The sequence below is a fragment of the Mirounga leonina genome, unplaced genomic scaffold (assembly GCF_011800145.1).
Source record: "Mirounga leonina isolate KUSES-001 unplaced genomic scaffold, KU_Mleo_1.0 Mir_114, whole genome shotgun sequence".
Taxonomy (NCBI): domain Eukaryota; kingdom Metazoa; phylum Chordata; class Mammalia; order Carnivora; family Phocidae; genus Mirounga; species Mirounga leonina.
Window position 1 is genome coordinate 25,556,495 of NW_023270265.1, and position 11,963 is coordinate 25,568,457.

An 11,963-nucleotide genomic window follows, 5' to 3' on the forward strand; every position below is an offset into this window, starting at 1 on the left:
AGGCAAATATGATTTTAAAATATTCTATGTGCCCACACACTGATGCACCAAACTCATTAAAAAAAAAAAAAAAAGCAGCTGCTGACATAGAATATTCCTGTGTCCTGAGAGCACAAAATCTTTCCTCTCTATGAATGCTGCCAGATCTCGTTCCAAATGTGGATTGGACATAGACAGAGGCTCTTGGGAAGAAATGTTCACAACCAGCACTGGGCAGGAGTTTCCATATCGTGCTCCTGGGCTGTCCCAGAAGCAAAATTTAGATGGATTTCCATGGAAGCAAACAGTCAGGGATCCAGCTTATTTCTCTCCCGCCAGAGAGGTGTTCTGTTCAACATACAGCCAGCTAAGACACTACCCATTTCCTTTTCTACCCAAAGGTCTCCTCTGCCTGATACCCGCTCTCCCACTGCTTCTTGTATCCTTCACCACAAGCCACGCAAGGAAAAAGAGCCAGCAGATCTTGAATAGGTCAAGCGAGCTGTGTTTGTCAGTTGTTGTGGTAAAAGCCTAAGGTACTGAGGTCAAAATGATTGTTTTGTTCCCAAGCCAGAAATCACACTCTTACTTGGGGAGAAACTCACTTGGCTACCTTAAAAAATTTTTAAGTAGACTGGGAAATGAAAGGAGAGATGATACATGTGCTGAAAGGGAATTCAAAGAAGGGCTTATTTTAAAAGATAGGAAGGCAGGAAAGATAGGCGATTTTGGCACTTTATTGCACATGGAGAGCAAAATGAGGCAGAGTCTTTCAACAAAAGAATCTCAGTCCTAAAATACTTGATCCTGGCTCTGAATGGTGAGCTTATTGTTATCAAGACCTCTGAGGGCGCCTGGGTGGCTCAGTTGGTTAAGCAACTGCCTTCGGCTCAGGTCATGATCCTGGAGTCCTGGGATCGAGTCCCGCATCGGGCTCCCTGCTCGGCAGGGAGTCTGCTTCTCCCTCTGACCCTCCTCCCTCTCATGCTCTCTGTCTCAAACAAATAAATAAAATCTTTTAAAAAAAAAAAAAGACCTCTGAGATCCCACCCTGCCCCTAATAGCTGTGTGACCTAAGGTAAGGCACCTACCTTCTCTGGGATATATTGGCAAAGTTGGGGCTGGGACCAGATGACATTTCAGTTCCTTCTCTCATTGATGTGCCATTATGTTCTGACCCTTTTAGGAAAGCAAATAGGAAAAGTTATTTAGAGAAATCATATTTCTTGATTTAATGTATACAAAATGCTTAGAATAATGCCTGGCACATAGCAAGTCTATAGACGTGTTAGCTGTTACTATCATGCCTGATGATGAGGCTGATGAGAATGAATCCGGGCACTACAAACACATTTTTATCTCCACATCTGTAAATTTCAAAAAGACAAACAATCCAGTACTCTGATAACTTTAAAACCCTTTCTCTTGCAAAGAACCTGATTGGAGGGGAATGACCTGTGGCTACTGAGAATGAAGAATAATTGTCACTCATGGAGGGATAGTTTGCTAAGTAAACCACCACCGTGACCAAACATGAGAATGTTTTCTTTGAAAATTCAGGTTTCTTACTTGGCCATGTAAGGGACCCGGGCTGCCTTGGAAAACAGTGAGTGTCCCCTTCCCTGGATTCAGGGATGCAGATGTCAGGTGACACAGTGGACTACATTGACTTTGAAGAGACTTTCTGCCAAAGTCTCCATAATTCCAAAGCAAAGTTGACCAAGAATTAGAAAGTGTCCCAATGCCGGTGGGCTGTAGAGTAGCTGAGGCTGGGTTTCAACCAGAATGCCTCATCCCCTAAGAGCATAATATCAGCCTGGCACATCTCGCATCTTAAACAGTGAAGCTGTGTCTTCTAAACCTTTAGTTGAAATGTGATTCGTGGAACATGGTACCGAGCAAAATCATAGTTCATTCTCTCTTGTCAGTGCTGAAACTGAAAACTGAAAGCACTAAGGGAATAACAGAGCCACACAGTAAGAGAAAGGCCAAACCCAGAGCTCTGGATTTTTCCTAGCTCTTCCTCTCTATGAAGAGATGGAGTTGTCTTGGGCTGAAGATGAGTGGAAACTCCTGTGTTAGAGCACGATGAATGGCGAGTAAGACAGAAAAGTAAATAAATAACCAGAACAGAAGGGCAAAAGGGCAGGAGATAGAGTTGGAGAGGCAGAGAGAGAGAAAATAAGGGAGTGAAGAGACTTTTTTTTAAAAGTCTGTGCTCAGAATAAGAGATGTAGAGAGACATTTCATAAGGAAGAGGATTGCAAAGAAAGATGGTAAGATGCATCAGGTACTAAGAAATCTAAGCAGGAGAGAGCAATTAGGATAAAAAGAAATAAAGAAGTCTATTGTAATTTAACCTAGGTTATCTGGTGAGAGTATCCGGAGGAGACGATCCCTGTCTCTGCAAAAGAGATTCTTAGCCAGAAACGTCAGGATCGGGAGAAGAGATGACCTGTCTACTCGCCAGGGATCTCAGCCTATGCAACCCAACGCAGGTCCATTGTCAACATGGTAAGAAGGCAAAGCTTCTGTGGAGCCACCTTAGAGCCTTCACACCGCCTGTCTCTGGAGGGCTCCCTTCCTCCCTCCTTTCACCTCTCTCTTGTTCCCTTCTTGACATCCATTACCACACCTCGCTGACTCTGGGCGGGTTGGTCTGGAGAACCTTTAAAGCCTTCCAACCCTCTGAGTCAAAAATTCTCCATTTTTGCTTTCATATTTCTTTCTTCTTTCTATTGATGCTGTCTCCTTTATTGGGATCTGGGGTTCAGGGAATAAAGTGAGGAGAAGCCATAGGGGCAGGGACAACTCACCCGACAGCTTAACCATATTGCTATTGCTCAGCTATCTCTTTTTTTCTGGTGGAAAAACCTGGAAGAGTTGATTCCAGAGTGGTGGCTTGTTATCAGGTATTAGTCACCACTAGAGGCAGAAGCCATGTTTCCAAACAGCTGTTATTTTATTAACAACAAGAACAATGAGGAACTAAGTAACTTAATGAGTACTTAAAGATAAAAACCACAGAACCTGCCCTTGAGGGGCTCCCAACCCCGAAATGGTAGCCCTAAGTCTTGCCAGTTGGATAGTGATCATCGCTGCCTGGTCTTGAGCACCGAGTGGCTGGGTACAGTGCTAAGCAGGGGATAGTCATCATGGTATTTCATCCTCAGAACATCCTAGTGAGGCAGGTGCTGTTGTCACCCCCACTTTATGGATGAGGAAGTGGAAGCCTGAAGATTAAATGATTCACCAAGATCGCTCAACCTGTGACAGAGTGGGATTCAAATAGTGTTGGAGGCACTTTACTAGACCGCCTTTGAGAGTCCCCTTTCTGCATCCACCAGAATCGTTGAGTGACTCAAGATTGACTGCAAGAGGAGTGAGGTCCCCAGATTTCTCTCACTCCTATTTCAACACTCATTTCAAGGATTCATGCTTGAGAGCCACTCCCATGAGCCCTTCCTTAAAGTGTCACCTGTGATCCAACCTGCTTTAACCTGTCTGTGCTCTTGCCTATCTGAACCTGCAGATGCCCACACTGAAGGATCCTTGGCCCAGGTTCCTCCCTCTCTTCCCCCTTCTCCACCAATCCATCCACAACCCCAACTACATCAAGCCTTCTCAGCAATGGTGGTATTACCCCCAATTAACTGTGCATGCCTCTGACCTTTGGAGCTCCTACTTGTTGCTTGTATTCTTCATAAATTAAATGAATGAATCAACGAACATAAACCTCCTTCGAGACATGTAGGCCTGCTCTTGAGAATCTTGTCCTCCAATCCAAGGCATGGTGTCTTCTTTACAAGTACTTTCTACCCATAACAACAGTCCAATAAAAACCTTCGCCTGGGCTCTCTGCTAATTTTGAATTTGAAATCACTAGCTTTGAGAGATTATCTGCAAAACATTCATGTAACCAGGATTTGCAGATAGAAGAGGACAGAAATGTTTTCATGTAACAGCTATTAATACGGTGATTACAAGTCACATTATTAGTTTTTACTGCCTCTAACAATACTTTTTTCAGCCCAGTTTGAGAATTACAATTGTCTGAAAACAATAATGTAATATTAAATATGATAATTCAGACTTCTATTTTTCTTTAGATCAACTTCCCCATTCCTCCAGTCCCCCCCACCCTGCCTTCCCCACTTCCTCCAGGCATCCAAAATGGTACAACCTATATGAATAGGGCCAGGTATCCTCTGAATACTCAGTAAATATTAACCAACTGACTGTCCCAATGAATTAATCTATTAGTTTCTGTCTCTCAAATTCAAATCATTTCCTCTCCTTTCACTAACATGGGCATTCATGCATTCAATTCAAACAGTTGTTCACTTAGGGCTGTTATGGGCTCCATGAATGCGCTGCTTCGTAATGGTGCAAGACAATAGGAGAACAAGAACTCATATAAGGGGCTGCCGCGATAGGGAAGTGGAAAGAACGGGCCCTCGACCACGACAGACCTGCGTTTAAAGGCTGCCTCATCAGTATAATTGGAGCATTGACACCTAGTGCACAGGGTCATCGATAATAGTGACCATTTGGGGATGTTACTGAGTGCTGTGTGCATTTACCACTTCAGTCCTCCCCGATACCCAACATAAGAGGGAAATGCGATGTGGAGCCATGGAATGATTTGCCCAGCCCGAGGTCTCACTGCTAGTGGTGGATGCTGCTGGAATCTGAACACACTCCTAACTCTTCCTTAAAACACCCTGTCTGTGGGCACACCTTCACACTGCATGCTCCTCTCACACCAGGGCTCAATATGTTAGTTTCCTTTACCATCACCCCCGCCCCCCAAAGAGGACAGTAGGTTCCAGGTATCATGTCACTTTAATGTTGGAGAGATGTGAAGGTTCTGGCTCTAGGAACAATGGTCCATTTGGCCCCCAGACCCACTGTTGGCCCAGGAAGGATGAAGGGGTTAGAATTCGGCTTCCTTCCCCTTGAAGAGATCTGGGAGTGCAGATGGGGAATAGAACTACAGCCAGGGATCAACCCTGAGCCACTCTGGAAGGACTCCATTACATCATGAAAAAAGGTCTCCCTTCAGTCAGTACATCTACCCTGATGCTTTTGTCTTTCCTGATTGCAATTTGGTTTGGTTTCATCTTAAAGTCACAGCAAATATGCCTTTACTTTTGGTAAGTGCTCTCCTTGTTTCTGCTCAAAACAGGGAAGAAGGGGATTTGTCTTCACCTGGGCTGGCTCAAGGAGAGGATCGAAGTGCCCTTTGGGTTAGATGTGGTGATGGCTGCCGGAGAACTGGTGGGGAGGGGAGGGTGCTGGGAATTGGGCAGCTAGAGAGGGGAGCCAGGGGAGGTGAGTCAGAAAGCTGTGATGACTCATCCCTTACTGCAAGGGATCCTCCTGCCGGCTCTCATTGGCAGGTTTTCTAGTCCCCCACAGAAGGCAGTCAGTGCTCCAGGGGGTCAGAAATAGAGACAGCTAACGCCTTGGAGTAGAAGGAAAAGACAGGGTGCAGGCAGTAGAGTAGAGGAAGAAAGACATTCCAAAGCTTTGGAGCCAAAGACACCGCTTGTGAGATTTGATTCAGTTACCCAAGCTCTCTGAGTGCCCTGGTGTATAATGGTGATGATAACACGCACCTCTCAGGGAAGCTGGGCAACCCTGTGAAATTATGTTCATAAAGGGCCCGGCAGAGGAGGTGACCCTGGAGCAAGCACTTAGGGGAAAACACAACATTCAGGCTACAGCCCCAATAAGTGGTACCATTTGTTTTTTGCTGAATCCTACCCAAAATGTGGTAAGGCAAAAATTAACTGGAGTTAGTCTATTTGGGAAAGAAAAAAAAAAGCTGCAAGAGCCCTGCTTTTGGAGAGGGGGAAATGGAAAGGCATATCTTAGAACAGAAAATACATTGTAAATCTAGAAAGAAATCTAGAGTACCTCAATAGAAAGTCTAAATTTAACCATAAAAAAAAGTCCAAATGCCTGAGGTGGGAAACCATTTTGCTGGCCATTCAAGTAAGATCTTGATAATGAGAATAGAAAAGAGGCTTTTAAAGAGTGATGGTGGGGCACCTGGGTGGCTCAGTTGGTTAAGCGACTGCCTTCAGCTCAGGTCATGATCCTGGAGTCCCGGGATCGAGTCCCGCATCGGGCTCCCTGCTCGGCGGGGAGTCTGCTTCTCCCTCTGACCCTCCCCCCTCTCGTGCTCTATCTCATTCTCTCTCTCTCAAATAAATAAATAAAATCTTTAAAAAAAAAAAGAAAAAGAATGATGGTGAAGATAAGGCTAAAGAAAGGAAAGCCCACATGTGACTCCTTTTTTTTTTTTAACTGTGGTAAAATACGTATAACATAAAACTTACCATCTTAACCATTTTTAAGCATACAGTTCAATTGTGGTAAGTACCCTCCCATTGTCATGTAACCATTACCACCACCCATCTCTGAACCTCTTCATCTTCCCACACTGAAACTCTATCAAACACTAACTCCCCATCTGCCCTCCCCCAGCCCCTGGCACCCACCATTCTATTGTTCATCTCTATGAATTTGACCACTCCAGCTACCACATACGTGGAATCATACAGTATGTGTCCTTTTGTGGCTTTCACTCAGTATAATGGGCTCCCAACTCTTAAACTACATATATACATAAACTAAATATATAGATATATATATTCTGAAATCATTTGCAAAGTGATTTAAATAAACTAAAAACGCAGATCCTACCAGGCTGGCATTGATAAAATGCCAATTTCCGCATGGAAGAAAAATGAAGATGGCTCTTCCTAGACCTGGAGGAAGGAGTGGATGCAGATGAAATGTGGACCCAGGGAAACCCCAAATGCAGTTTCTGGGAACAGAGACCTCTGTCCCTTTCTTGAATTCCTTTGTGTTGCCACAACATAAGAGTCCAGAGGGGTGTTGACCTTAATATTCATAACATTTCCCTTTATGTGTCCTGTAGGATCTGTCCCATTATTACCCCTTCCTAGAATGTTCACTCTAGCTCGTAATCAACAGGCAGATGGTCAGTTTAAACAGATTATATTTACTTAACACTTGCCATGTACCAGCCACAGCCAACAGTTTAAAGTGGATAGTTTTAAAGAGGAAATTATAGTGAACACCATAGTCACCTCCCATCTTTTCTCCTGTCTTTCCCAGATTATGAAACAGCTTGTGGAATTTGGAAGGGCTGAATCTTCCTTCAGCTCTTGGAATGAACTTTGGTTTAAAAGTGAGTCAGTAAAGTCTTTCACACTGGCCATAGTGATTGGTTTGGGACTCAGTCCACACCATAATCGCAGCTAATGAGACATGTTCACGGAGGTGAACCAGGAAGCACAAAGTCTCAGACATTCCACACTGAGAGAATAAACAGTCTTAGTGTGAAGGCAACACTATGGACATCAAAGTCCTTGAGGATGTGGTTCAGGCTCTAGATCACCTAATCCTGAGGCTTACCCTAATTTCCCTCCAGTTATCTGGGCCAGCAAATGCATTTTATGGTTTAAGCCCCTTGAGTTGGATCTTCTGTGAAATCATCCTAACTGATCACTATGGACTATATTGTGTTCCTTCCAAATTCATTTGTTGAATCCCCAACCCCAACATGATGGTATTTGAAGATGAGGTCTTTGGTTAAGATGAGGTCATGGCCTTTCTCTCTCTGCCATGTGAGGAGGCAGCTGTCTGTAAGCCAGGAAGAGAGCCTCAGCAGAACCTGACCATAGCAGCCCCCTACCTCTGAGATGAATCACAAGCAAGCTGCCTTGGGGGGTCTCTGAGAATGGCAACATCACTTAAGTAAATACAAATGACAAGAAGAACAAGGAGGAGAAGGGAAGAAAACGAAGGAGGAGTAGGAGGGGAGAAGAGGTGAGAAGCAATATGATGAAGGGCAGTTCATCTCCCTTGTTCCCACCAGAAGAGCAGAGAACAATGAAAGAAACGTCAGAGGTCTGGGGCAGGGCGACAAAGTGTCCACATTAATGCCAATATCTTCAAAATCTTGTATTTTAATCATAAAAAGTCATGCAAGTTCTGCGTTCTACTTCATAATGTGTCTTTACATTTTTTATACCAAAATGTTTCCCTAAGCACCTTGAGAAGTGCCATTTTATCCCAAATCTTTGAAATAATCTCCTGGCCCTGCCCTGTCTGCTCTGGAACATCATACCCCAATGTGAGTAGGATAAGTACATCAGAAAGGGTGCTGGCCTCTGAGTTTTCTATTCTGGATTCTTTTTCCAATTCCATCCCTTCCTAGCCGTATGACCTGGCAAAATCACTCACCTTCTTTAAGCTTCTCTTGCCTCCTGAGTAAAAGGTAACATGACATCTTTTCTGCCTTTCTCACAGGGCTGGCAAGCTCCAAGGAATTAATATGAGAGAAAGGACTTTGGGAGATCAGGAAAATCTGACCCCACGGCCCTGTAGGGTCATATTAGTATTATTCCAAGACCATTTTGGAAGTTTCCCCAGCCCAGACTAATCCATTCTTGGACCAAACTTTCCTGTTCATTCTGATACCTGTTTATCCAATTCTTGCACCTGTGTTAGGAAGAGGAGTACAGAGAGCAAAAAGAATGAGGAAGGGCTATTTATAATCAGCTGCCAAAGGGGATAAGAGAAAAGTCATCTTATTCTCATGTGACTTGGCATGTCTTAGTTCTCTGCATTTCTACATTTTCCACCTTTATTACGGAATCTCAAGTTTCCCTACTCAGAGGAATCCTGAGCCTGTAGCCCATGCACTTGCTTTATGAATAAATTCCCTAAGATATAGGGTAGAGCAGGAAAAAACAAGACGGTTTCACCTTCAACACCAGCTCTGATTAACTGGTTGCTGAAAACACTGTATTAAGAAGTAAAAAAAAAAAAAAAATCACTCAATGGGAAAGATTGTAGATTGATTAGAGACGCTTGCCATAGGCACGGACAGTGAGGATAGCAGCCCATGAGCTGTAGCTGGCCACCCCAGGTTTACAGGCTTACAATGAGTCAACTCTTAAATACACAGCAAATATTGAAAGTTGGAAGGTTCCCAGAAAAATCTCAAATTTTTTTATCCTTGGGGTCTTGGCATTTATAAAATCAGTAATAATGAACGGCTTATGTCTTATTTTTTAATAGTATGAAGGGCCAACTCTTTGTTTCTGATGGGGTTGACTAGGTTAACCAAATGTTAAGTTTCTTTTCTTTTGGATAGAATACTATCTACTCTATTCACTGACCCTAGGTGTATCGCACTAGTCACTGTGACTTAAATTTGTTGAAATTACAGAAATTTCTGGAATATCATTGGTTGACAGTCCAGCATTGAACCCATCGGTAATTGTAGACATGAAGAGAGCAAAGGCCTAAGTGACTGCAGGGAATAATGTTAAAAAAAAAAAAAAAAAAAAAGTCTTAGTGATTAAGGCGTTGGGAGTCACTGTTCTAATGAAATCTGACATCAGTCTTAATGAAACTGTTGCAAATCCTACCCCATATTTCTGAGAACTCTAGGGGTTTCAGATTTGGATGACTCCATGAGTTTATTTCAAAATATCTATTTCTGGGCACCTGGGTGGCTCAGTTGGTTAAGCATCTGCCTTCGGTTCAGGTCATGATCCCGGGGTCCTGGGATCGAGCCCCGCATCGGGCTCCCTGCTCAGCGGGGAGCCTGCTTCTCTCTCTGCCTCTCTCTCTCTCTCTCTCTGTCTCTCATGAATAAATAAATAAAATCTTTAAAAACAAATCTATTTCTGGGACACCTGGGTGGCTCAGTTGGTTAAGGGTCTGCCTTCATTCGGCTCAGGTCCTGATCCCAGGGTCCTGGGATCGAGCCCTGCATAGGGATCCCTGCTCCGTAGGGAGTCTGTTTCTCCCTCTCCCTCTGCCTCTCCGCCTGCTTGTGATCTCTCTCACGCATGCTCGCTCGTGCTCTCTCTCTCAAATAAATAAATAGAATCTTAAAAACCAACAAACAAAAAACAGAATACCTACTTCTATCTTAGCATGTGTTACTTCAGTTTTTTTTTTAAATAACAAAAAGCTTTCATTAAATAATTAAGTCACTTTTTGTTGGGGAATTCTAAAGGGTTTGGCTCTGTGTACATGCACTGCGTTTAAGCTTTTAGGAATTTATTTTACCACTTTGGTACTTTCAGTTTGCTTGAAAGCAGGCCCTCTTGGGCGAAAGGCCCCAAATGGCATTTAAAAGCTGTCCATTTCTTTGGGCCAATAGACTTCCTGGCTGAGTAGAGTGTGTTTGTTTAGTTTGGGTCATGTCCTTTTGTGCTACCAGAAGCTACACGACATCAATAAAAGGTGTAGTAATTAAATATTTTTGGATTTTCCTATTCTATGTTTTATTTTTCCTGGGTTTCTTTAGGGCCCACCATTTATTTCTATGTTCTGAGTTTCCCTTGCTAATGAATTCTTGCATTTTAAGCACTAACCATTGAGCAAGGGCCTGCAAGATGGGTAACAGTGTCAGAGAAAACCCGCCATAGAGAGTGACAAGCTCAGGGCTGGGGTGGCCTTTAGGGGAGTTGAGCGTGGAGGAGATTACAGGCTCCCAGGTCTCTCCTCAAAGCAGTGGGAAGGCGGTTCTCATAATAAGTGGTCTCTCTATTGATACTTCCCTGCTCTACTCTTTCTTTTCCTCCTTCTCTTAAATGTTTCCCTTCTCACTTTGCATCCATTCTCATTTCCTTTCCTCTTTGTGTTTCTCTTCTGTCCCTTTTTTCCAATTTTCCTTCCATTCTCCTGCTTTCCTGTCCTCTTCTTTCTCTCTCCCCCATCCCTTCTTTTCTGTCCTAGCTCCCATTCTCTGCCCTTTCTGTGAAAACCATTTTCCACTGTGGTTTCTAAAGTATGTTCCACCAAGTGCTAGATCCATGAGATGCATTGTGGAAAGTAAAAAAGATATGAGTGGGGGCTGGATCTGTGCTTAACTAAGCTCAGAAACCGTGGCATACCACTCCCTGCCCACCCCACCCCCCAATACCTTGGAGCTTCAGCATCCCTCGTTTGCAATTTGCAGGAGAAATCCTGCTGTGAAGAAACTGGTTTAAACAGGTTTATACCACTATTCCCAAAACCTTCTTGACGCAGTCTCTTTTCCCTCCAAATAAATGAATTTCACTGAGCATACATTTTGGGAATCCTCCCGTGGTTAGAGCCTCTTATCTTGACTCACCCTGGGGCTTCAGAGAACAGACTTCATCCAGGCTTGCCTGATGTCAGAGTCTTCTCACCTGTCTGAGCCTTCCTCAAGGACAGGCCATCATAGCCAGGGTGTCCTTTTCTGTCTGTCCCCCTCGCTGCCCAACATTGCAGTCACCCACCACCGTCCACCACCTAGACTTGAAAAGTTCCATACAGCTCACCTCTTACATTAAATGTTTAGGGTTGATTAGTTTTTGTTTTTTGCCTAACAAATTGTCAGAGATGGTTTTTAAAGGATAATATGCAGTGTGGTAACAAGCAGGGGAAGGTTTTGATTTCTTGCTGGTGGCCCTGTACATTGGTATAATCATTTCAGAGGGCAATTTGACAATATGTAGTCAAAGTCTCAAGATGCTACTTTAGGGACTTTATCCTAAGAAAATAATTAAGGATGTAAACAAAGATTTAGCTACAAGGATTTGTTTACTGGAGTGTTGTTTGTAATTGTAAAAACTTGGAAATAAGCCTGACATCCGACAGTGGGAGTCTGGTTGAGCATATATGACATATTCAAATGGTGGGCATTATGCAGCCTTTCCAAGTAGAGTTTTAGGTGAGTATAAAAATAGATGCCCCAAATGAATTCCACATAAAAAACATATATATACAGTGTGAGCCCATTTTTGTAAAATCAACATTGGGATATATGCATATAAATATGTAAAAGCTGGAGAGAGTATTCACCAAGATTTAGCAGTAATTATCTCTTAATGGATGATGGGATTTCAGCAGCTTCTTGTTGATCAGAGCTTTCTGATTTTCTTATAAAGAGTTTGTGC